The following is a 27,397-nucleotide window of genomic DNA, read 5'->3' as shown; positions in this document are numbered from 1 at the left end:
CTCTGCCGACACTCACACACCCGATCGCATCCACTCACACACACCCGATCGCATCCACTCACACACACCCGATCGCATCCACTCACACACACCCGATCGCATCCACTCACACACACCCGATCGCATCCACTCACACACACCCGATCGCATACACTCACACACACAGACACTGATGATATCGCACATACGCGCTTATACTCACAACATCCGGGGATATCACATGCTTCTGGCCATGTGATCCTCCGGCAGGTCCTGGAAGATCACAACAGCACAGTATCGAGGCCGAGAAGCAAGCGATATCCCAGGATGTTGTGAGTATGTGGATGCGATGTGATGTGTGAGGTGTGTGTGAGTGTGATCTGATTTGTGTGTGTATGTGTGTGTGTGTGTGCTGTTATGTGTCTGTATTTTCCGCAGCTGCAGGACCTTGATGTGTGGATGCGATGTGATGTGTGTGAGAGGTGTGTGTGAGAGTGAGTGTGAGCCGGTGTACACTGGTAACTATGATACACATCGGGTAACTAAGGGACCTTAGTTACCCGATGTGTATAATGGTTACCAGCTTTCACGGCCTCCGTGAAGATCCCAGCATCGCAAGGTTATGTGTGGCGCTGCTGGGATCCTGACGGAGCCGGTGTAGAAGCAAGCGATATCCCAGCATGTTGTGATGTGTGAGGTGTGTGTGAGAGTGTGTGTGAGAGTGAGTGTGAGAGTGAGTGTGATCTGATGTGTGTGTGTACTCACCTGGGAATCGGGGCTCCGTGTCAGTTGGGCCAGAGCGAGCGTGGATTGCGTGAGGGGGGCGGGGCCTGCAGAGAGCCGGGGCGAGAGGCCAATCCGTGTGGGGGGGCGGGGCCATGGCGAGCCCAGCGGCCAATCAGCTTTGTGTCCCCGTAAGGACACAATTTCGGAGCATGACAGACAGACAGACAGACAGACAGAATAAGGCAATTATATATATAGATATATATATGTTGTTGTGTGTAGTTACCAAGTGTTTGTGTAGGGGCTGTACATGTTCTGGGTGTTGTCTGGGTGTGACGGGGGATGAGAGCGGTGTTGTATGTGTGTTGCGTTGTTTGTGGAGCGCTGTGTGTCTGTAGCGTTGTGTGTGTGTGTGTTGCGCGGTTTGTGTGTGTGTGGTGTGTTTTGGGGGGAGGTATGTTTTGTGCAATGTGTGTGTTGTGCGGTATGTGCGTATATTTGTGTGTGCCGCGGTGTTTGTGTGTTTGTGTGTTTGTGTGTTGGGTGTTGTGTGTGTGCAGCGTTTGTGTGTGTGGGTGTCTGTGTAGGGCAGTTGTTTGTGGTTCCCAGTGTGTGTGTGTGGTGTGTTGTGCAGTGCGCGCGCGTGTGTGTGTGTGTTGGGGGGAGGTGTGCACTTCCCATCGTGCTCCATCCCCCATGCAGCGCACTCCCCATCGTGCTCCATCCCCCATGCAGCGCACTCCCCATCGTGCTCCATCCCCTATGCTGCGCACCCCCCATCGTGCTCCATCTCCCATGCTGTGTACTCCCAAACGTGCTCCATCCGCCATGCTGCGCACTCCCAAACGTGCTCCATCCACCATGCTGCGCACTTCCAAACGTGCTCCATCCGCCATGCTGCGCACTCCCAAACGTGCTCCATCCGCCATACTACGCACTCCCCATCGTGCTGCATCCCCCCATGCTGCACACTCCCAAACGTGCTGCATCCCCCATGCTGCGCACTCCCAAACGTGCTCCATCCGCCATGCTGCGCACTCCCAAACGTGCTCCATCCGCCATGCTGCGCACTCCCAAACGTGCTCCATCCGCCATGCTGCGCACTCCCAAACGTGCTCCATCCGCCATGCTGCGCACTCCCAAACGTGCTCCATCCGCCATGCTGCACACTCCCAAACGTGGTCCATCCGCCATGCTGCGCACTCCCAAACGTGCTCCATCCGCCATGCTGCGCACTCCCAAACGTGCTCCATTCGCTATGCTGCGCACTCCCAAACGTGCTCCATCCGCCATGCTGCACACTCCCAAACGTGGTCCATCCGCCATGCTGCGCACTCCCAAACGTGCTCCATCCGCCATGCTGCGCACTCCCAAACGTGCTCCATCCGCCATGCTGCGCACTCCCAAACGTGCTCCATCCGCCATGCTGCGCACTCCCAAATGTGCTCCATCCCCCATGCTGCGCACCCCCCATCGTGCTCCATCCCCCATGCTGCACCAGCATCAGCCTCTCTACCCGAAGCATCAGCCTCTCTGCCCGCAGCATCAGCCTCTCTCCTCCCAGCATCAGCCTCTCTACCCGCAGCATCAGCCTCTCTGTCCCCAGCATCAGCCTCTCTGTCCCCAGCATCAGCCTCTCTGTCCCCAGCATCAGCCTCTCTGTCCCCAGCATCAGCCTCTCTGTCCCCAGCATCAGCCTCTCTGTCCCCAGCATCAGCCTCTCTGTCCCCAGCATCAGCCTCTCTGTCCCCAGCATCAGCCTCTCTGTCCCCAGCATCAGCCTCTCTGTCCCCAGCATCAGCCTCTCTGTCCCCAGCATCAGCCTCTCTGTCCCCAGCATCAGCCTCTCTGTCCCCAGCATCAGCCTCTCTGTCCCCAGCATCAGCCTCTCTGTCCCCAGCATCAGCCTCTCTGTCCCCAGCATCAGCCTCTCTCATCCCAGCATCAGCCTCTCTCCTCCCAGCATCAGCCTTTTCTGTCCCCAGCATCAGCCTCTCTCCTCCCAGCATCAGCCTCTCTCCTCCCAGCATCAGCCTCTCTCCTCCCAGCATCAGCCTCTCTCCTCCCAGCCTACCCCAGCCTCAGCCTCCCCCAGCATCAGCCTCTCTCCTCCCAGCATCAGCCTCTCTCCTCCCAGCCTACCCCAGCCTCAGCCTACCCCAGCCTCAGCCTCTCTCCTCCCAGCATCAGCCTTTTCGGTCCCCAGCATCAGCCTCTCTCCTCCCAGCCTACCCCAGCCTCAGCCTCTCCCAGCATCAACCTCTCTTCTCTCAGCCTCCCCATCCCAGCCTTCCCCAGGATCAGCCTCTCTCCTCCCAGCCTCCTCCAGCACGCCGTGCTCCTCTGCCGACACTCACACACCCGATCGCATACACTCACACACACCCGATCGCATACACTCACACACACCCGATCGCATACACTCATGCACCCACACATTGACGATATCGCACATACGCGCTTATACTCACAACATCCGGAGATACCACATGCTTCTGGCCATGTGATCCTCCGGCAGGTCCTGGAAGCTCACAGCACAGTATCGCCGCCGAGAAGCAAGCGATATCCCAGGATGTTGTGAGTATGTGGATGCGATGTGATGTGTGTGTGAGGTGTGTGTGTGTGTGTGAGGTGTGTGTGTGTGTGTGAGGTGTGTGTGTGTGTGAGGTGTGTGTGTGTGTGAGGTGTGTGTGTGTGAGGTGTGTGTGTGAGAGTGAGTGTGATCTGATGTGTGTGTGTGTGTGTGTGTGTGTGTGTGTGTGCTGTTATGTGTGTGCGTGTGTGTATTTTCTGCCGCTGCAGGACCTTGATGCGCTGGTAACTATGCTACCATGGTTACAAGCGTATCTCGTCCCCCGCTCGCACGGGAGCCCACACCAGCATACGCCAGCCAGCTCCAGCAATGCGAGGGTATGTGTCGGCTGGTTTGGCGGCGTACGCTGATGTGGGCTCCCAGGGGTACAGTACTCACCTGGGAGTCGTGGCTCCCTGACCGTGTCGGTTCGGGTAATGCGTGGGGGGGGCGGGGCCAGAGCTAGCGTGCATTGCGTGAGGGGGGCGGGGCGTGGCCGAGTTGCCAATGCCTGCAGGGTGCCGGGGCGAGAGGCCAATCTGTGGGGGGGGGCGGAGCCTGGGCGAGCGGCCGGCCAATCCGTGTGGGGGCGCAGCCTGGGCGAGCGGCCAATCTGTGCGGGGGGCGGGGCCATGGCGAGCCCAGCGGCCAATCAGCTTTGTGTCACCGTAAGGACACAATTTTGGAGCAAGACAGACAGACAGAATAAGGCAATTATATATATAGATAGATAGAGATATATGTATGTATGTATGTGTGTATGTGTATATATATATATATATATATATATATATATATATATATATGTATATATATATGTATATTATGCTAATGAGACAGGATAGAATAATACGGCGGAACAAAACAGAAAACTGATTGCGGGGTTGTACATGGTGTACACAAAGGGTATATAAAGTACTTTTCCTAATCTGGGGGTTATTCTTTAAGGCCAATATACAAAGAGACTTGAAGGATCCTGATACATACATGTAATAATTATATCCATATAAATATGTAACACAATACAGAGCGATAAGAAAAGAAATGGAAAAACGGAAGCGGATGAGAAGTACACAGCACCATATGAAAATCAAAAGAATATAGATAGATATAGACATGGTTGTGGCGTAAAGCCATTACTGCTGTGACGCCCTGGACTATCAGGTCGTCACAGGGTATTGTGCAATCTGCCCTTATGTGCAATATCCACCTCCTCCTTGGTTATGGGTCCCCAACTACATGGTGTTGCCGACAACAGCTAATAAAATCCTAGGTACACTCTGCACCACACCCACCAGACACAACAGTGGACAGCCTGAGTGGAATAGGGTCGCCCACTTGAGGGGGTTGGTTAAAGGGAGGTCACGAGTAGGTCAGAAGGAGAGTGAAGTGTAGGAGGTGAAAGAGCGAGGTCGTCAGGAGCCCGGGCTCCTTGGAAGCAACTAGGTAGCAGACGGTGGTCTGGGCCTAGTAGGAGCTGGACCCCCCGGTCGCAGGGGATCGTGACAAGCGGCATGGAACTGTCGAGGAGGACAGCCGTTGGCCTTGTACCATCACCGGGCTGGGACCAGGGCACGACTGGGTACGTGGACCCTAGGTCAGGGAGTAGCTTCAGGCAACCTGACAATTTACCCGACGAAAACGGAGCCTTCAAGATCCGCTCTCCACCCGCTCCAGAATCGTGGTACTAGCGCAACGAGGGGGATAGAACTTTCCACTAAAACGGTCCAGAAAATCCCAAGCATGAACCATGAGAGCAAGCTACCACAGTTAGCTACACTGGGGAGCGGGACCCGACTAGTTCTATACTACCGGGACCAACTGACAAGTGAACTTAGTGCCAGGAGGAAGGTCACGGATCACCAGGCAGCACCATTGGGGACGGGACCCGAACTAGCTCCCCTCAGCGGCAGCGGTGTCGAGAACTTTGGTTTATCCAGTTGTCGGTGTCAGCTTTATGGACTGAGTGAGTACACAAGTGACCCCTTCACTCCCAACGGCACTCCCCGAACACCATCACAGAGTCCCGGGGCATCCCCTCTACCCGTGGAGGGTCCCAACACCTGGCTGCCCCACTCCATCGCCCCAGGTACTCTCAACTGCAGCGGTGGTACTCCACCTTACCACACACCACGAGTGGTGTCACAAACTCTAAACACAATCCCCTGTAAATACCCCTTCATTTGAGTGGCCGCACGACTCCTGGGTCTGTATCAGATAATTCAAAAAAGGGCACAAAAGAGCCAATGTATATTTGAAGAGCAATATCCATGAAAAAGGTCCTCTCAGATGCTTCTGGTGTAAGTATCTTCTTGCTGTGCTGCTGCAGTGCTCAGCAGTGGGTTGCGTTAGCAGAGATCGCTCTTTTTGCAGGCTTCAGTAAAACAGCACCACTGTTGCCATTTTGCTAAAGCCTGCGGTGAGGTTAATCTGTGCTTGTGACGCGCCCCAGGGCTATGGGGTACTTGGTCCCAGGCCGTACATGTACGGGGATGCTGTGTCACGGGTGTGGAATGGCCATTGCCCGGTTTCGTGACCCAGGAGGTTACTTTAAAAGGGGTTTATATACAGGGGAGATGAAAGAGTTTGTCGTGACACCACTTGCGGTTTGCGGCTAAGTATTTTGAGCCACCGTTGCACAGTTTATGGCCACCGGGGCTGGTGATGATTGAAGCTTGGATGTTGGGCCCATTGCAAGTAGGGCTGAGCCCCAGGGAGTAGATGGAGTACGGTGTGGAAAGAACAGAGGACCACATGAGGGGAATGCAGTGGAACTGTCGTTTACTCACAGCGATGGTAATACTGGACGGCTGGTTCAGACCACTGGTCCCTGTAGTCCTAGTGCCGGTGTGGTAACCTGTTGGCTTCTTTCCCCTGCACCTCTGTCGTTTTGTGGACCCCCGTGGTTTGGAGCATCTGGGGGGGGGTCCCTCCTGTTTGTCGTCGGGCTTGGGTCCGTATGGTGGGCAGTGTGAACCCTGTAGGGTCGGTGTTCTGTTCCGGTCCCTGGCTCTATCGTTACTGCTGGTGCCCCCGGACTCTTGGGTCAGTGAGGTCCTGGATGGTCCCCACACTGTGCAGGTATTTGCCAGGCAGCTTGAAGCGTTCACCTAACCTAGGGCCCTGTGCCCCATCGGTGCTTAGGTTCCAGGCGTACCTCGTCGTACCCTCCCTGGCAACCACTCTCCTGTACCAGTCAGGTCACGGCAGCACGACCTCGGCTCGAGACACGTCCGGCTCCTACAACTGTCACTCCTGACTGACTTACTCTCTCACTCCTCCTCTCCGGGTTGTTGGCTAGTGGACTGGATCGGCTCCACACCTAGGTGGCCATCCATTGGGTCCCCAACTAATCAGTCACCCACAATTGGGAGAAGGATCTGAGGATGTTATGTGTTTTGGTGGTACCGTCACGGAGTTTCCAGGTCCATGGGGGTAGGCCCTGCATCCTTGTCAGGATGCAGTACCTAGTAGTGCTCTGAAGGGTTCAGTGGCGCTACACATGCACCCAAACTTTTAAGGCTGCGGATTTCTACAGTGAAGGTACCTAATAAATCAGCAGAAAAGCGGCTTTATGCCCATACCTTTTTAGTTTTAGTTTTATAATTTCTGATCCTGATGACCGGTTCTCTTTAAATAAGTTTCAGTAAGAGTGTTCAATACTTTTTCCCTGGGTCACTTCTAATTATTACACATCACTAAATTTGTGATAATCTATTGTTTGACTCTTTTTGCCTATGTGGATTGGATGGGTTACTACCGATATCTGATGAGAAATTCTTGTCAATAACCCCTTTAGAAATATACTGTATTTACTTAGAAAAATGTTGACATGTTCAATACTTATTTCATCCAATGTATATATAAATTTGTGGCACACAGCTACTTCATCATATAATAGACAGTTACCTGTATGTGTCTTCTCAATTCATAGCATTTTTGAATGTTGGTACCAGGATCTGAACTAACCAGCAAAACACCACGGTGGCTTTCTTAGAATACTTTTTACTGTACTGAATGACTTGACGTAATATTGCTGGTCACTGCTTAAACATGTTCAAATACATAAAAGGATGAAAACCTGTGGAATGCTAGATATTATATTACTTTTGTGTTTAAGGGGGTTAACCACTACTTGGATAACCCATTCTGAATCTCTGTTTCCCCCCAGTAAAACAATAACATGTATACCCACCTCTGATGCCAACTCTCCCTTACACCGAAGTCTTGATTTGTGTAAAGGTGGGGTGAGTGAAGCCAGCACTGATTGGCCGCAGGGATCATATGACCTAACAATGTCACGTGAGCCCCTGGAGAGCTAGTATCAAGACCGCTGGAATGGCATTGACATCGGAGGTGAGTAGATGTGTTTTTTTTGTGGAGGAAAACATATGTAGAGGAAAACATAAGGTTTTAAATGTTTCAAAAAGACCTTCCATGTAGTAGCAATAGGCAAATGCTATTCATGGGGTCACAACACCACCAAAATAAAGGACCACTAGAGATCTAATAGACCCTGGACTCAGGTAATTATCACATTGATTATATTGTGCGGATACGTCATCTTGGCTGCAGGACTATCGTTAAAGCTATTAGGCTCATTCCCTAGCAACATAGCATAGATTTCCTAGGTAAACCTTATTATATATTATATTTTCATTGATATTTATATTTTCACGCCTTACTGGAAATCTTTACCCTATTTTGTCACTTGCAGCAATCATGCTATGTGAGTATTTTAAGTGGCTATTGATTATCTCCAGTGGTCCTTTGATTTCTATCATTTTCTGTAGTTGCCTTTTGAGAAATCCTGTCTTGTAAAACATTGACCTAGGTACTGTAATATTATGTGAAATATTTTCATTCTATTTTTTACTTTTATTATCTCAATAAAACCTGTATTTTAATACTTATTTATTTGTTTAAGTGGTGGTGTTGTGACCCCCATTAATAGCATTTGCCTATTGCTACTACATGGATGGTCTTTTTGAAACAATTTGTCTTCTACTGACACCTAAATTAGAAATTTTTTGATTATATATTTTTAAGGGGTTGTCTGAGTAGTGGGCAACCCCTTTACAATCTATTATTGATATTTAAGACTGGGATAATTCAGTGACTATATATCTTTAAAACATTGCGGATTATGATGAGAAATGGTAATGGGTGAGCGTGCTCGATACTCAATCTTGCATTGGGTTGCTCGAGACTCTTGATAATCAAGTATGTTAAAGAGCTTTATTTTAGCAACTAATCATGCGAGGATTGCCTGCCAATCACAATAATGCCATAACCATGTTTACTACTGGCATTACTGTAGTTGGCCGGCCGCATCGCATTATCTGGTCTCTGTAAGACCCAGTGACCCCATGCTCTGCACACTGTACCGGGAATTGGTGTAATGAGAGATTCTGCTGGAGAAGGAACAGTGTTAAACCAACAGTCCTTTTCAGGGCTAAACTGCATTAAACTACTTTTAGTGTAGGGCACGCTGCGGAAGAATAGATATAGTATTAAAGGTGTGTAGGCAGGGATACTAGCCTTACAGACGTTGCTGCTGCTGCTACATAAAAAAAATCTATTTTATTCTTTAATGATAACTCTCCTAGCTTTATTTATTGTAGGGCAAGCTGCTGAAAATGGGATAGTGTATGTCCTTTTTAGGGCTAATTCAAATCAGTTCTATTCTCTACTAATACTGCGCTTAGCTGCAATTAGTGTAGGGCTAGCTGCTGGAGAATGGATAGTTTGTGCAGGGTTGGCTCTAGGTTTTTGTGGGCCCCAGGCAAAAGAATCTCAGTGGGCCCCATGCACACGCAGAAGTGCCACCCCGGTGTTAGTCGGGCTGCTCAGATCCGGGATCGTGGTGGCTTGAGGTGGCTGGACCCGGCTTGGCTGACACTTTGATCCATAAAAGGGGATATTTACAGGGGAGAAGTTTGTGACTCCACCTATGGTTTACGGTAATGGGAGTACTGCCGCTGCTGTAAGGGGTATCGGTGGGGCAGATGAAGTTTATGCAGCCTGATGTTCCTCCACAGATAGGGAAGGCCCCGAGCTCAGGGGTGTTAGTAGTTGTTTGGAAGAGCAGGGTGCAGGGGACCAGGGTACTCACTGTGTGTTGTCGTGGTGCTGGATGAGGATTATAAAGGAGACGCACATGCTGCAGGTAAACCAAATTCTCTGTGTGCCGCTGCCACTGCGGGGAGCCCATCCAAGTACCCGGTCCCACCGGTGTCACATAGTAATCTGGAGCCTGCCTCCGTGCACAGTTTCGTGTCCGTGTGGGTCCCTATAGCCTGAAGCTGTAGGGTCTCGTTCTTCAGTTTTTTAAGTGAAGACTTGCTCCCAAGGGCTGGCACTTGGGACTTTAGTGGGTTACTTTCTGTGGAAAACCCTGTCCCCTGCAGTGTGCTGATGCCCTCAGTCGCTAAGCTCTTTGCAAAGGTCTCTGAAGGTCCCCTTCCTCTGCAGGTCAATTGTCAGGACGTTGAATCGGCTCCTGACCTAGGGTCCTGTACCACGTCATGCTCGGTACCGGTCAGTTCTTTTGGGCTTTCTGGTGCCGACAGTCCTCCAAGACTATGTCCGTCACACCCTTTTTCAATGTCACTGCTACCGGTCCCCGACTCCTCTAGTCCCGGACCACTGTCTGCGACCCAACCTTGGTCCTTCTAGCTTCCCGGGAGCTCACACTCCCCAGCTCCTCTCTCTTTGAGGGCTCTCACTAGAGACTCCTTGTTCCTCCTAACAGTCTGCCTGACCCCTAGGTGGGTGGCCCTTTTCCAGCTAGACCAACCCACTGGTGTGTCTGACAGGTCATGACGTGAGGTGTTGATTGGGATTTGCGGTGCTGATGGAGGTGACACCGGTTTCTGGAAACTTTGAACCAGGGGGGTAGATCCTGCATCCTGAGGGAACAGGATGTAGTTTCCTGTAGCACCCTGATGTATTCAGGGGTGCTACACAGACACGCACATACACAGATACAAACACATACAGGCATACGTACATATACATATTTAAAGACAAATGTGACTGTGCCGTGCTTATTGGTGGCCATGACTAACAAACATGGCCGCGCACGGTGCACACTAACACTGCTGTATAAACATCACAGGAGAGGCTGGGGACATTCAGCTCCATACGGGGGCATTCAGCTCTGAGGGGGGGTGTACAGCACTGGGGTAGAGGTGACATACAGCTATAGGGTGGTATACAGCCCTGGGGTGGGGGGCACGTACAGCTCTGGGTGTATGCCGCACTGGGGTGGTGGACATACAGTTGTGGGAGGGCATGCAGCTCTGTGGTGGGGGGGCAGACAGTTCAGGGGGTATACAGCACTGGGGTCAAGGGACAGACAGTTCTGGGAGGGTATACAGCACTGGGGTCAGGGGGCACACAGTTTTGGGAGGGTAGACAGCATTGGGATCAGGGACACCATTCTGGGGGGGACATACAGCTTGGTTGGATGTTGGTGCTGCGGCTCCTCTCTTCATGGTAGATGCAAGGGTAGATGCTATAGTGTATGGGCTACTTCCAGGTACCATCTCTTCATCTGTGGGATGGGATCTCAGAACATTGCATGCTAGCTCCGCCCACAGATGAACTTCAATGCCCCTGCACATAACGCTCAGCAGTGACACACTGCGTGCAGGAAAGTGCGGCTGCCGGCCGAGCACTGCAGTCCCCAGAACCCGGCCCGGGGGCTGCAGGATACATCACCAACCCTGCAGATGGTGAGTGGGCATGTGACGACCTGGACTCTGTCAATGCTTAGCAAGGGTTACATTTCTTAAAATTCAGCCAGACATGAAGATAGTTTGTTTATAGATGGGGGATAATCCCTCCTTGTTTCTACAAGACTCTTGTTGACTCATGTAATTGTTTTCGCCACAGAAGGCCAGACACCCAGATAACTCAATTATGCAAACTTCCCATTGTATTACTAAGTGAATTGCTAGATGTGATGTAACATACCTGTCTCACCCTTGTCTCTGGATAATTGAATATAGCTTGAAATCTAGCCAATAAGAGCCCAGTCTTTTCCACCAATCGTGAAGACCCCAATGGTTTGAATGGAGAGCTCCGGGGTATAAGAAGGAGGACTGTCCATTGCTCAGAGAGACTCTTGCTAGATGCTACCAATCTAGGACCTGCGGATCCGATTGGCAAGCCATAACCAAACCTGGATTATAATACTATATGGACTTCAGCATCGAACGCAAGGATTCGGCTTTGATATCAAGGACTACATAAGGAAGGAATCCAGCTTGGGACAACCCAGTCATCTGACTACAGACTTTGTGGACCTCAGCCAGCTTCCTAAATCTGGTGTTATTCCATTCTCGGTGGGTGCCCGCCAAAAGCGGGGTGCTGCTGGATTGGAGTAAGTAGCCCTGGAAGCTCTGAGGCACGGACCTTCTAATCCCTGGTGAGCCAGCGGAAGGGTGAGACTCTGTTGCATGTTACATTTGTGTGTTTTGCTGGTTATGTCTTATGTGCCGTTAATTGTTTGGGGATCCAATAAAGCCTTAATATTGTGATTCCCTCACCCTGTGTTGTCTGAGTAGTGTTCCGCCCACGGTTAAGGAGGTCGGTGTTCAGTTAGGATGAGCCCTGGGCCATGCTGTCTTTCTAAAGGCGGCCGGGCAAGCGGACGAGAGCACCCACTGACCCCGTGTCTCCACAATTGGTGGCAGCAGTGGGACACTACTCAGCCTGGTCTATCCATGGGAGCTGCAGTGGACTGGTGTTCGTGGACACCGTCCAGGGCTCAACAACCAGGGAATCACAAAAGCATACCTAGCAGGCCATAGGGGAGGCATTCAGGTTTCGGATGCTGCCATGTCCAACCCCATCAGCTCAGCCATGGAACAAGGACAAGAGAGGAGTCACGACCACAGCAGTAAATGGATGCTACAGGATCTGTGCCAGAGGCGAAAGATTGGCTACAGGAACGCTGACACTTGGTCGGACTTGATCCGGAAATTAGTCCGTTGGGATGCCCAGAATGATGCAGAGGATGATGAGGATCCCGCCGATATTGACCCAGAGGATTTAAACTATGTGCCACATCATGGATCTAGTGACAATCGGGAATCAACTTGGTCCCAAATGGCCCGAGCCAAAGCTTTGTTGGCTGCATTGGGGCCTGAAGCTTCAAGGGAAGAGAGGGCTGGAGTTCTGCAATTCGTGTTGGGAGTTCCAATTTCCTTACCACCAGCACTTACCTCCAGGATAGACCACCACCAAGGAAGTCATCTTCGTTACAGGGACATGCCAGTGTTTAATGATTCCAGCTGAGATAGATTAACACTTGCAAAACTTTGAGGTGCTAATGCGTATGCAACAGGTGCCCACAGCGGAGTGGTCCAAATACCTGTGGACAAGCTTGCCGGTCCGGGCCCAGGAGGCTGTCCGATCACTTGGACCTCAGGACTGCCTGGACTATGGAATTATTAAAGACACTTTATTGGCCCTTTTTACCATAACCCCCGAGAGACATTGCACTAAGCTCCGGACTATGTCTCGCCAGGGTGTCTCGTACGTCGAATTTGGCAGTCAACTCCGATGACACTGTAACCGCTGGCTCGATGGTCGGGCTGCCCACTCTGCTGCTGCCCTCTGGGATGTGATGGTGCTAGAACAGCTGCTGGAGAAGATGGACCCTGAAATTCGAGAATGGGTAGCTGACAGGAAGCCAGATACCCCAGAGCAAGCAGCACAATTGGCTGACGAATTTACAGCCAACCGACCCAGCTGGAGGCCCGCTAGGCCCACCGATCCCAGGAGGTCCCAAAACCATGGATCCCAACGACCTCCAGACTCCCGTGCTGGACTAACTCATTTCACCACAGATGCCCCAACAAGACAAAGGTTAACCAACAGGGCCGGTGACTTGTCCAACCCACGGCGCTGTTATACGTGTGGGCGCCTTGGGCACATGGCCAAAGAGTGTCTTCAAAGTCGGGGCCCCATGCCTGGAGCCCGTTTGCCAGTCCAACCAGTCAACATATGCCGAGATGAACCAACGAGACTTTAGGAATGCTACTCCTGAGAAACACCAATAGCTAAGGAAGTGGTTTACCCAGTTCACACCCTACGGCAAGCCGGACACCGTACACCAGCCAACCTCCATCGCCACATCCAGAAGGTCAAGGTCGGTGATATACAGGCTCAGGGATTTCGAGACACTGGATCTTCCATCACCCTGGTCAGCCCAGATATCGTTCCCACAGAACATAATTTACCTGGCCGCCAAGTGACCATCTCCCTTGCTGGGGGCCAGCGCTCGAACATCCCTCTGGCACGAGCGCAGTTGGACTAGGGAACTGACCAAGGAGAGGTTGAAGTGGGGCTCATAGACTGCCTCCCCACCCCTGTTATTTTGGGAAATGACCTAGGACAAGGACTATCCAGCCAGTTTGTCACCGCCATCACCCGCAGCCAAGCCAAACACCATCCTGGTGCAAGTGTTTCTACCAACCCATCCGAGGAGAACCCTCCTCCTCCTCCATCTTCAGCCTCCTCCTCAGAGCCAACGAATGTGAGTACCTCAGACCCAACTGTGGCCATTGACAGGGGGGAGATAGATCGTAAGGAATTCAGGGAAGCCAAACTGACAGACCCCACCCTAGAGCTTATCCGTAGTGTGGCCGTACAACCTGGGGGAGGAAATCAGGGGGAGGTATATAGATGGGAAAAGGGCCTATTATATCGGGAAAAGCCTGCATCCTGCCCAGAAAAACCCTGGACCCGTGTACAATAGCTTGTGGTACCCCAGCAATACCGACCCCAACTATTGAGATTAGCTCATGATGTTCCTGCGGCTGGGCACATGGGGGCCAAAAAGACCCGGGCCCTCCTGTTGCGCAGTTTTTTCTGACCAAAGGTCACTCAAGAAGTGCAAAAATACAGAGCCTCTTGCCCAGTGTGTCAACGTATGGGAGAAGCCCCATGTCGTGCCCCACTCCAACCCATGCCCTTGATAGGAGAACCGGTCCAGAGAGTTGTCATTGATGTATTAGGCCCCTTAGCCATCCCCAGCCGCAGTGGAAAAAGATTAATCCTCACCCTAGTAGACTTTGCCACCCACTACCCAGAAGCCGTTGCCTTATCCTCCATAGATGCAGAGCACGTGGCTCAAGCTCTATTGGACATCTTTAGCTGGGTAGGGTTCCCACAGGAAGTATTGACTGACCAGGGGGCATAGTTCCAGAGTGAACTGATTCAGACCCTGTGGGAGAAACATGGAGTCCGCCCCATGCGTACCACCCCCTACCATCGTCAAACAAATGGATTGTGTGAGCGCTTCAACGGAATGCTCTAGCAGCTCATTAGCCGTTATGTGGAGTCTGAGGGGGGGGGGGGACTGGGATAAAAACCTGCAGCAGCTCCTTTTTGCTTACCGGGAGGTGCCGCAAGACTCCACTGGGTTCTCACCCTTCGAATTGCTGTACGGCCGAAAGGTACGAGGGCCCCTAGAGCTGGTATGAGAGAGTTGGGAAGGCACCTTCCCCACAGAAGAGGTTCCCATACTGGACTATGTTCAAAAGTTTAGGGAAAGGATGAGGCACCTCATGGCATTAGCCCTCGGGAATTTAGAAGTGGCTCAGGAAAGGCAAAAACGATGTTACGACCGCACTGCCCTACCCTGAAAATTTGCCTGTGGACAGAAGGTCCTAATACTAGTACCGGTACTGAAAAACAAGCTGCAAGCCATGTGGCCGGGTCCATTCACCATTACCAAGAAATGTGGCAATACTGACTACACCGTGGCCCTGGATCGAGCAGGTGTAAGCTAAAAGCTTATGAGGAACGAGAGGTCACCAATTTAGCAGTTTGTTGTCCAGAGTTAGATGACCCAGAGTTGGACCAGATCCCAGACCTATTAGTGGACTCCAAAAGGGAAATGGGGGTAAAAGATGTATCACTGGGGGAGCAGCTTTGTCCTTCACAGAAGCGACAGATATCATACCTACTCGGAACATATGAAACCCTGTTCACAAGTCAGCCTGGTAGAACCCCCCCCTGGTTCATCATCATGTCAATACAGGGGCAGCCACCCCACTAAGACAACCCACCTACCGGGTGACTCCTCCTGTGTTGGCAATGATGAAGGCTGAGGTGGATGACATGTTAAATATGGGAGTCATAGTTCCCTCCCATAGCCCATGGGCTGCCAGTGTGGTGTTGGTGCCAAAAAAGGACAAGAGTACTTGTTTCTGTGTGGACTATAGACGGCTCAATGAGGTCACATTACAGATGCCTACCCCATGCCCCGGGTGGATGAACTACTAAATAGGTTAGGGGGATCTTGGTTTATATCTACCCTCGATTTGAGCAAGGGATACTGGCAGATCCCACTCACAAAAGACGCTCAAGAGAAATCGGCCTTCATAACCCCTTTTGGCCTATTTGAGTTTACCAGCATGCCTTTTGGGATGAAAAATGCCCCGGCCACCTTCCAGAGGATGGTAGGTAGGCCATTTACTAGAGGGATGTCAGGGGTATGCCCAGGCCTATTTGGATGACATTGCTATCTTCAGTGACACTTGGGAAGAGCATCTTCAGCATGTGTCCCAGGTGCTGCAGAGGGTAGCCAAAGCCCAGCTCACCATCCGACCTGACAAATGCCAAATAGGGATGGCAGAAGTGCTATACCTGGGACATCAAGTGGGAAGTGGGTGTATTCGTCCCGAACCTGCAAAAGTAGAAGCCATTACCCAGTGGTCACGCCCGGTCAATCAAAAACAGGTCCGCGCGTTTCTAGGAACTGCAAACTATTATAGAAAGTTTATCCCTAATTACAGTACCGTAGCAAAACTGCTCACTGACCTCACAACCAAAAGATATGCCCGTAACCTTATCTGGACCCCAGAATTTGAAACTGCGTTCCTCCAATTGAAAGACCAGTTGGCCCAGAGCCCAATCCTGACTGCTCCTGACTTCCGTTGCAGATTCATCGTCCAAACAGACGCATCGGACACAGGACTAGGAGCTGTACTTAGCCAAGTGGGGGACAACGGAACATCCGATAGCTTACCTCTCCCGGAAACTGTTGCACCGAGAGAGGGCTTACGCCACCATAGAAAATTGATGCCTGGCCGTTGTCTTGGCCCTGAAAAAATTGCAACCCAACCTCTTTGGCAATGAGTTCACAGTCCTCACTGACCACAATCCATTGAGTTGGCTAAATCGCACTGCCGGGGACAACGGACGCTTGCTCAGGTGGAGTCTGGCATTACAATCTTACAATTTTTCCATCTCCCATAAACAAGGCAAGAACCATGGAAATGCGGATGGGCTTTTCCGACAGATGGAGAAGGATGATCGGAAGCCTATCATGTCTGGCCAATATTAAGAAGGGGGAGGAATGTGACGACCTGGACTCTGTCAATGCTTAGCAAGGGTTACATTTCTTAAAATTCAGCCAGACATGAAGATAGTTTGTTTATAGATGGGGATAATCCCTCCTTGTTTCTACAAAACTCTTGTTGACTCATGTAATTGTTTTCGCCACTGAAGGCCAGACACCCAGATAACTCAATTATGCGAACTTCCCATTGTATTACTAAGTGAATTGCTAGATGTGATGTAACATACCTGTCTCACCCTTGTCTCTGTCTCTGGATATTTGAACATAGCTTGAAATCTAGCCAATAAGAGCCCAGTCTTTTCCACCAATCGGGAAGACCCCAATGGTCTGAATGGAGAGCTCAGGGGTATAAGAAGGAGGACTGTCCATTGCTTAGAGAGACTCTTGCTAGATGCTACCAATCTAGGACCTGCGGATCCGATTGGCAAGCCATAACCAAACCTGGATTATAATACTATATGGACTTCAGCATCGAATGCAAGGATTCGGCTTTGATATCAAGGACTACATAAGGAAGGAATCCAGCTTGGGACAACCCAGTCATCTGACTACAGACTTTGCGGACCTCAGCCAGCTTCCTAAATCTGGTGTTATTCCATTCTCGGTGGGTGCCCACCAAAAGTGGGGTGCTGCTGGATTGGAGTAAGTAGCCCTGGAAGCTCTGAGGCACGGATCTTCTAATCCCTGGTGAGCCAGCGGAAGGGTGAGACTCTGTTGCCTGTTCCATTTGTGTGTTTTGCTGGTTATGTGTTCTGTGCCGTTAATTGTTTGGGGATCCAATAAAGTCTTAATATTGTGATTCCCTCACCCTGTGTTGTCTGAGTAGTGTTCCGCCCACGGTTAAGGAGGTCGGCGTTCAGTTGAGATGAACCCTGGGCCATGCTGCCTTTCTAAAGGAGGCCGGACGAGAGCACCCACTGACCCAGTGTCTCCACAGGCACCCCTTGCGGTCCAGGGCCACGGCATTTGCCTGGGTCCTGGCGCCGACCCTGAGTGTGTTAGTCATATAGGCAGGGATTCTAGCCTTCCAGACCTTGCTGCTGCTATGTAAAAAAAAATCTATTCTATTCTCTAATAATACCACTGTTAACTACATTTAGTGTAGAGCAAGCTGCTGGAGAACGGATAGTGTATTAGAGGCCTATAGACAGGGAATCTAGCATTGCAGTAACCCAAAAGTCCTTTACAAGGCTAATTCAAATCAGGTCTATTCTGTAATAATACTAGTCTTAGCTACATTTAGTGTAAGGAAACCTGCAAATCTAGCCTTACAGACCTTGCTGCTGCATCCTAAAACCAAAAGTCCCTTTCAGGCCTACATCTATTAATTTCCATATTAATACAGCTATTCACTGTACTCATGTAGGGAAAGGCGGTAGAGGAGGGATAGTTATAGATCAGAGCCATGTAGTCAGGGTATATTGCTGTACAGTCATCCTGTAGGTATACTGATGCTGCAATCTGACTGCGTTGGTCAGGGCATGAGTGAAGTTATTGGACACATCCAGGTGTAAGAAGGGGACGGCACACTGGGAAACATATTGGCGCTGGAGACAAAATACTGCAGATCGGCCACCGCCATTGGGTTGTAAAAAGTCTTCAAGTCCAAAAGCCTAAAGTGCAACATTTCCAGGGCAACTAGTCAGGATATGCAAGTACATAGTGCCCTGTGTACTTTCTTCATCTCTACAAAGTCCACATGCAAAGTTTCCTATTTAATTGTGAGTAGTGAGCGTTTGAATAAACACAAGTGTGGCATGGTTACACTTATTATGGTGTCGTAGCCACTCATCATCTTGGTTTGTTTGTCAGTAAAGGGAGGGCTGGCTGCTAGCAGTCTAAAAATTTGTAGCGATAATAACCCTGTTGATATGGTATAGGAGGAGGAGGACCAGAAAAAACAAACAAACATGAATCGTATACCCTTTTTGGGTTGGGATGGGGTGCATAGGAATACAACCGGAAAAAAGGAACATCTGATTTGACATTATGTTCCGCTGCTGTCATCCACTGGGATTGAGAAGTCTGGGCCAATCCAGGCCTTGTTCATCTTGAGAACTATCAGCCTGTCAGCATTTTCAGTTGATCAGTTATTATGCCCCCAGAGGTACCAAAAACCCGCTCTGACAAAACACAAGAGACAGGGCAGGCTAGCACTTCAGGGCTAGTTTATGGCACATGTCCAGCTTGTATACCAAATAGTTGTACGACACATAGAACACTGGTATGGTCCTTCACCAGCTTCATAAACTTTTCCTTCCTTGTCAGAGGGCACTGGGAGGGTCTAATGAAACTCCCAGACCTTTGATAGTGTTCCCCCTGCCTCTGTTGGACCTGGTGTGTCTCCCTCCTCTCTCCTCATTGGTTGCTCAAGGAACTATGACTTCTGCCATCAGCGTTGTCAGCTGGGAAATTTTTGTACAAATTGTTCAATTTCTGGCCTTCTGGTATTGTACCATTTTACGAGCTGTCTCCACCTCAGGAAGGAGAGATGGAAAGTTCTCCTAGCGTGGGTCAGGAAGGGTGAACAACCAGTAATGTGTGTTGTCCAAAATGCGTATAGCTTGAGGGTCATGGGAAAGGCTGCAGGACACAAATGGGTTGTACATGCGGCATACCTTTACGAGTATCCCAGGTAAATCTAGGTAGGTTTTCAGAAAGCACTGAACCTCTAAGTTGAGCATGTCGTCCATTCCTGCTACATGTGCGAGCTTGCCAACAAGTTATGGCCATTGTCACACATGGCCATGTCCAGTTGTAGATTAAGCAGTGAGAGTCACAGGTCTATCTGGTGTGTTTATACCTTTAAAGAGAACCAACCAGCAGGATTTTAAGATATAAAAAAAAAAAGCCAGTGCTATACTGGCTCTAGGATGCTGAATGTAAGCATACATTTTGTTCAGAGATTGGATGTTTTACTTCAGAAATATGTGCAAGAAAAGTCCAGCAATGCACTGCTATTTGATTGACAAATGCAACAGGGGCGGGAATCTGTGAGTCGGATCTTGAACATATTCCCCCAGTGGCATTATTATGTCCCCGGTGGCACTAAAAACTCATTTGAATCAACTTAAGCAGGAAGGGAGCAGTAATTAAGCCCTTTGAGCCTCAGGTTTGTCCCAACTCCATGTAAAAAAATAAATACAAATAAAAATGTGTTCATACAGTGGGAGAAAGGCCCAAATGCAGCACTTGTGTGTATAAGTGAACAAAGGATTTATAGTGTTCTCTCCTCGGGATAGGGTTGGATAAGTGTCCCCCTACATGGTTTATGAATTTTTACTGGCAAAGGTGTCCAATGAGATTAAAAAAAAAAGTTTGGAAACTCCTACTTCAATCAATTTAAAGCCTTGGGACTGCCTGATGCCCTGAGCCGGCACAGGAGGACCTGCCAAACACCTTAGCTGGAGCAAAATTCGACTAAGATGTCTAAAGGTCCTTGTTGTGCCAGTTGTACCCTGGATAGTGGACGCCGGGACTTGTTGTTCGCCAAAGAAGTCCCACTCTTAAATGTAAATGTGTGTTCCAGGGTGTATTGGAGCGCCTCCCTTTAATTTTTGGCAGCTCTTGCACATAGTGCATATGCATACTTTACCAGTATCGGAGTGACACTTCTTCCAAATGGGGAAAAAACATTTCTGAGGCCATCCTCTGTGTATTCCAAGGTGTATTGCAATCCCTCCTTTCAACTTTTAATAGGCCTTGCACTTAGTGCATAGGCTTCACTGTCTAGGATTCCCACTCCTTACAATCTCATGCACACAATTCCTTTTTTTCCCTGACTGATATGGAAAACTGCTGCATTTTTTAAAGAAGGAGCATGTCAATGCTTTCAGTATTTTTTTCAGCATTTTTTTCCATTATTGGAGGCAATGAGAGTGCAAAAACGCTACGTAATCTGCCCAATTGGACCATAGAGGACTGGAGTAAGGTAATCTTCTATGATGAGTCTAATTTTCAGCTTTGCCTAACACCTGGTTGTCTAATGGTTAGATGGAGACCTGGAGAGGCATACAAGCCACAATGTCTTGCACCCACTGTGAAATTTGGTGGAGGATCGGTGATGATCTGGGGATGCATCAGCAAGGCTGGAATTGGGCACATTAAACTTCGCGACATATGAATCAAGCTGCATACAAGGTTATCCTGGAAAAACAGTTGCTTCCTTTTACTCAGGCAATGTTCAGTAACTTTGAGGACTGTTTTTTCCAGCAGGACAATGCGCCCATGCCACACAGCTAGGTCAATCAATGTGTGGATGAAGGAACACCACATCAAAACCCTGTCATGGCCAGCCCAATCTCCAGACCTGAACCCAGGGGTGGGCTGGGCCGGGATGTAGGCGGGCAATTGCCCCACAGGCTGCTCTCCCAGCTATTGTAGAGGGCCGGCCACCTGCTGTATAATGTCATTATATCACACATGGCCGCGCACAGTGAATTGCGTGCGGCCATGTCTCCTATACTGTGATGTAGCCGGGCACACTAACATTTATACAGGTGCAGACAGTGCTGACCGGCCGCATAGTAAAGGCGAAACGGCCGTGCGCAGTTCACAGTGCGCGGCCATGTGTGTTATAATGACGTCATGCAGCGTGCGCTGCCTCCATCCAGCCGAGGAGCATAAGACAAAGGTTGTGGCTACATCCCAGTGGCTAGAAGCTGCCTCAGTAGTGGGCGTGACCGGCTATTAGTGGGTGTGGCCATGTTGCCTCCCGTCCACTATAATCATGCAGGCTTCCCTCCCCTCCCTCCCCCTGCACCCCCCATCTTGAGGTCTTACCTCAGACCCCCGTTTCTATTATAAAGAACTCCAGGACACCTGGAGTTTTTCTGTTATCAGCTGTGTTGCTGAGGTCCCGCCCCTTCTGATCACATAGGCGTGACGTCACCACAGGTCCTTTAGCCTACAGGGATTTGCCATCAAACAAGTCTGTGGCCGCACAGGAGAGAAGAAGAGAGAAGTGTCCCCCAATCATCAAAAGTAAAAAGCCCCCCCCCCAGTATGTGTCTGTGTGTATAGGATTGTGTCTATGTATGATTATTTGTATGTGAGTGTTTTCAAATATGTATACACTTCTATGTAACTATATATGTGAATGTGTCTGTATATATGTGTGTGTATACGGCTGTACGCAGGTATCTGTATGTGTATACGGCTGTACGCAGGTGTGCGTAGGTGTATACGGCTGTACGCAAGTGTGCGTAGGTGTATACAGCTGTACGCAGGTGTGCGTAGGTGTATTCGGCTGTACGCAGGTGTGCGTAGGTGTATACGGCTGTACGCAGGTGTGCGTAGGTGTATACGGCTGTACGCAGGTGTGTGTAGGTGTATACGGCTGTACGCAGGTGTGCGTAGGTGTATACGGCTGTACGCAGGTGTGCGTAGGTGTATACGGCTGTACGCAGGTGTGCTTAACTGTATACGATGGTACGCAGGTGTGCGTAACTGTATACGACGGTACGCAGGTGTGCGTAGGTGTATACGGCTGTACGCAGGTATATACGGCTGTATGCTGTGTGTACAAATCTCTGTATATGGCCGTGTTTCTGGGGTTGTGTATCTGTGTAAGATACCTGCATGTAAAGCCTGCTTTACACGTTGCAATTTCGCATATGATATCGTATGCGATTTGCAACGCCCCCATCGTATGTGTGGCACGTTCAATTTGTTGAACGTGCCACACAAACGATTAACCCCCGTCACACATACTTACCTCCATACGACCTCGATGTAGGCGGCGAACGTCCACTTCCTGGAGTGGGAGGGACGTTTGGCGTCACATCGACGTCACGCGGCAGCCGGCCAATAGAAGCGGAGGGGCAGAGCTGAGTGGGACGTAAACATCCCGCCCACCTCCTTCCTTCCGCATTGCTGGCCGGGAGCTGCAGGAGGCAGGTGAGATCTGTTCATCGTTCCCGGGGTGTCACACACTGCGATGTGCGCTACCCCGGGTACGATGAACAATCTGGCGTTCAATTCGTCAGGAATGAACGACGTGCATGCGATGAACGGTTTTTTGTTCAATCGCAATTGCACGTCGCTGTCACACGCTACAACATACCTTACGATGCTGGATGTGCGTCACTTACGACGTGACTCCGCCGACACATCGTAAGATATCTTGTAGCGTGTAAAGCAGGCTTTAGACTGCGTGCTCACCATCAGTGTTCTCAGCGTTTTGGATTCAGAGTGTTTTTGCTGCGTTGTACAGTACAAGCACAGTGGATGGGATCTCTAGAAATCCTATGCCCACTGTGCGTGTACAACCCACAGCGAAAACTGATCTGTGGTACAGCTTCCCGAGCCCTGGTATGTGAATTTATTGCTGTGTAGCCACAAGTGTCTCCACAGAGAGAAGAGAAGAGAGAGACCACAGTGGCCAGAACCCTTACTGGGTGCACAGGCCACTATGGTTCCTGTGGAGAGCACTCGTGGCCCCACAGGAGAGGACATGCTGTCCTCTAGACCGTGGGCACGTACCCTTATACTGTGTTGTGTATGTGTAAAACGTATCTTTAGGGCACAACACTGAATCTATAAGGGTCAGTGCCCACCATCAGGTGTCCTCACGGTCTGGATGCAGCATACTTTCTCTGGTGGAGACGCTAGACTCCTGGGCGGGAGATTGTGCTGTCCGTGCACACGATCAGAGTACATAGGTAAAGATGGTTGACCTCGGGGAGATCAACATCCCACACCGCGGAGAAACCATCACGTGTTTCTCAACGCAGTGACAATAGAACAAGGCCCCCTGGGAAAATATGCAAAACAACCATGCCGCGGAGACACCATCACTTGTTTCTCAACGCTGGCAGGAAACTAGCCAGGTTTTTCACCGGGAAGCAACAACCACGGGAAGAGCAGTCTCCAGTCAAGGAAACCGCCTATGCCAAACATGGTATCCATCCACAGACAGCTGTTTCGGGGTGAAAGACCTGGCTAGTTTCCTGCCAGGTTTGAGAAACATGTGATGGTGTCTCCACGGCATTCTTGTTTTGCATATTTTCCCAGGGGGCCTTGTTCTAGTGTCACTGCGTTGAGAAACACGTGATGGTGTCTCCGCGGTGTTGGATGTTGATCTCCCCGAGGTCAACCATCTTTACGTATGTAGTCTTCTACTAGGCATTGCTCCCACTAGCCAGTTTCCTACTCCACACTGATGATGGGCAAATACCCCGAAAGAGCTGTCTGTGGATGTATACCATGTTTTAGTATAGGTGGTTTCCTTGACTGGAGACTACCCTTCCCGTGGTTGTTCCTACCCGGTAAAAGACCAGCATTGAGAAACATGTGATGGTGTCTCCGCGGCATGCTTGTTTTGCATATTTTTTAGCATCGCTGTTAGAATAAATTGACATGCGGAGGATAGGAAAGCAGCGCCAGAGGTCAGATTATGGAGCATCTAAAAGAAGCCCAGGAAGCCGGAGATTTCTATAAATCCATCCACTGTGCCGGTACTGTGCAACGTAGCATTTTGGACTCGGTGGAAACACTTTGCGTCCAAGACGCTGCTTAAACTGATCGTGGGTATGCAGCCCTAAGGGCTCACTCACATACATGTTAGGGAATTTAATTTGTCTTTCCATGTTTATGAAAAGATAAGTGAAATTAACCCCTACACTGTGACATAGCTATGTCACCAATTTATGGCCTGCCTCCTTCATGTGTCTGTGTATGTGGTACGTGTTGTATCCGTTTTTTTCACGGTTACCACGCGTACCCATTATATTCCATAGTGCTGCTCACATGTCCGTGTGTTTACACAGACCGTGTGTGATCCCTACGGAGACATCTGTTAGGTTTGCTGCTGGGAAAAAAAACCCCAAACAAAGGCCAATAGAAGTCTATGGGGCCGTGAAAAACACGTACAGCACACAGATGGCATAAGTGTATAGTCCGTGTGCCAGCCATGTTGCGTAAGAGTTTAACATTGAAAATATAGGATAAGCTTTGTAATTGCTGTATATGTAGTTAGCTGGGTTATGGTACTGTATCTATGTAGCAAGTGTGCTTTTGCTCCTATATCAATGCAGTAAGCTCAGTTATGGTACCATATTTAAGCAGTAAGCTTAGTTCTGGTACTATATCTATGCAGTAAGCTTGTTCTGTTCCTGTAGCTATGTAGGAGGCTTAGTGTCCTGTTGCTGTTTCTATGTAGTAGACTGAGTAAGTACGATTTTGTTCCTGTATGGGTACAGCACGCTCGGTTCTGCTCCTGTATCTCTGTAGTAGGCTCAGTTCTGCACCCTTATTTCTGAAGTAAGCTCAGTTCTGATCTCGTATCTCTGTAGTAAGCTCAGTTCTGCTCCCTTATATCTGTAGTAAGCTTGGTACTGCTCCCTTATCTCTGTAGTAAGTTCGGATCTGTTCCCTTATCTCTGTAGTAGGCTGGGTTCTGCATCCATATCTCTGTAGTAAGCTTGGTTCTGCTTCCTTATCTCTGTAGTAAGCTCAGTTCTGCTTCCTTATCTCTGTAGTAAGCTCGGTTCTGCATCCTTATCTCTGTAGTAAGCTCAGTTCTTCTCCCATATCTCTGTAGTAAACTCTGTTCTGCTCCCATAAGCTTGCTTCAGTTCCCATATCTCTGTAGTAAGCTCCTTGCAGTTCCCATATCTATGTAGTCATATTGGTTCTGTTGCAGTATCTATGTACGCAGTAAGCTAGGCTCTGTTCCCATATATATGCACCAGCCTGTTTATAAAGCCTGTTACCACTGCTGCTTTAATGCAATGGCCAGAGATAAACAGACTAAAGGTGGGCCGACGCAACTTGAGGACCACTGCCTTATGATTGCCCCCCAGGCTAAAATGTGCCAGCCAGCCCTTGCCTGAACCCCATTGAAAAACTCTGTAATGTAATCAAGAGGAAGATTGATAGTCACAAGCCATAAAACAAAGAAGAACTGCTTACATTTTTGCACTAGGAGTGGCATAAGGTCACCCAAAAGCAGTGTGCAAGACTGGTGGAAAGTATGCCATGACGCATGAAAGCTGTGATTAAGACTCATGGTTATTCCACAAAATATTGATTTCTGAACTCTTCCAGAGTTAAAACATTAGTATTGTTGTTTCTAAATGATTATGAACTTGTTTTCTTTGCATTATTTGAGGTCTGAAAGTAATGCATTGTTTTGTTATTTTGACTATTTTTAATTTTCAGAAAATAAACACAAAATGTATTGTTTGGAAATTCGGAGACATGTTGTGAGTAGTTTATAGAATAAAAGAACAATAACAACAATAACAATAAAAGAACAATTTACATTTTACTCAAAAATATACCTATAAAGAGAAAAATCAGAAAAACTGACAATTTTGCAGTGGTCTCTTTTTGTGCCAGAGCTGTATACCAGGAAAGGGTCGAATAAACCATGATGGGCCCAGGAGGGGGACATAGAGTAGTGATAAAAATATCAGTCCAATATGGCTAACCAGATTATTTACTGTTTTTGGTATAAATTACTTTACCACATGCCAAACAATTTACCAGTTGGTGGAGTAGATTCTTAGAAAACCACCAGACTCGGCATTCATGATCTGCAGGTTTTTGACTCTGTGTATTTGAATTGAAGTGAAAGGTGGGGCGTTCAAAATAATAGCAGTGTGGCGTTAAGTGAGTGTGGTCAATCATCCTGTGAAGAAACAGGTGTAAATCAGGTGGCCCTTATTTAAAGGGAAGGTGCCGCGTTTTTTATTAATAGTGATTATGAAATCAAGTAAATTTAATACAAAATTAAACTCACTGTTTATTTAGTTTTTTTAATTCTAGTTTTACTGAAGCACTGGGGGCTGCCATGTTGGATTTGCTTTGAGTAACGACAGTTACTCACCTCCTTTAAGGCAGCCACCTGTGCATTCACTCTGATGGTCGGGCTCGGACTCTATACTTAATACAGAACAGCTCCCTGCTGCGACCTGGACGCGCCCCCTGGGCTGTCCAGATCACAGCAGAGGGAGGAGATCGGCGCCATCTTTGTGTAGTTCACAGCACATGCTGTGTGCTGCACTTTCCCCCTGTCACCCGTTCGGCCTGTGTGAGTAACTGCGCCCCTCCCCCCGCCGCCACTGCTACCATCTCCAATGACTCCCCCCGCACCACCCCCGCTACCCTCCCCCGCCTCCCCCGTGCCGCCGCTGCTACCATGTCAAATGACACCCCCGCTCTCCTTGCCACAGCGAGCGTGCATGCAGAGCATTGCGTGAGTACCGTCAACCCTCCCCCCCGCCACTACAGTCTCCAATAACACACCACCAAAGCTGCTACCCTCCCGCTCTGCTTGCCACAGACGCTGCGAGCGTGCATGCCGAGCATTGCGTGCGGGTGGCCATATATGCATGCAGAACATTGCGGGCGGGTGTGCATGCAGAGCATTACGTGCATGCAGAGCATTGCGTGCGGGCATGCATGAAGAACATTGTGTGCATGCAGAGCATTGCGTGTGAGCGTGCAGGCATGCATGCAGAGCATTGCGTGCAGGCATGCATGCAGAGCATTGCGTGCAGGCATGCATGCAGAGCATTGCGTGCAGGCATGCATGCAGAGCATTGCGTGCAGGCATGCATGCAGAGCATTGCGTGCAGGCGTGTGTGCATGCAGAACATTGCGTGCAGGCGTGTGTGCATGCAGAGCATCGAATGCGGGCATGCATGCGTGTGTACATGCAGAGCATTACATGTGAACATGTATGCAGAGCATTGCAGGTGGCAATTCAGAGCATTGCAGGCGTGCATGTAGAG

At 49.6% G+C, this 27,397-nt stretch overlaps 1 protein-coding gene across 4 annotated transcripts in view; it reads left to right on the top strand.

The window, feature by feature from the left end:
- Positions 1 to 27,397, top strand: part of RPS6KA1 (ribosomal protein S6 kinase A1) — a 652,732-nt gene that overhangs the window by 543,819 nt on the left and 81,516 nt on the right. The gene's annotated exons all lie outside the window — the stretch shown is intronic.

Source organism: Anomaloglossus baeobatrachus, chromosome 2 (assembly GCF_048569485.1).
Source record: "Anomaloglossus baeobatrachus isolate aAnoBae1 chromosome 2, aAnoBae1.hap1, whole genome shotgun sequence".
NCBI lineage: Eukaryota > Metazoa > Chordata > Amphibia > Anura > Aromobatidae > Anomaloglossus > Anomaloglossus baeobatrachus.
The sequence above is the reverse complement of the archived record's forward strand: the minus strand, read 5'-3'. Positions and strand labels throughout refer to the sequence as shown.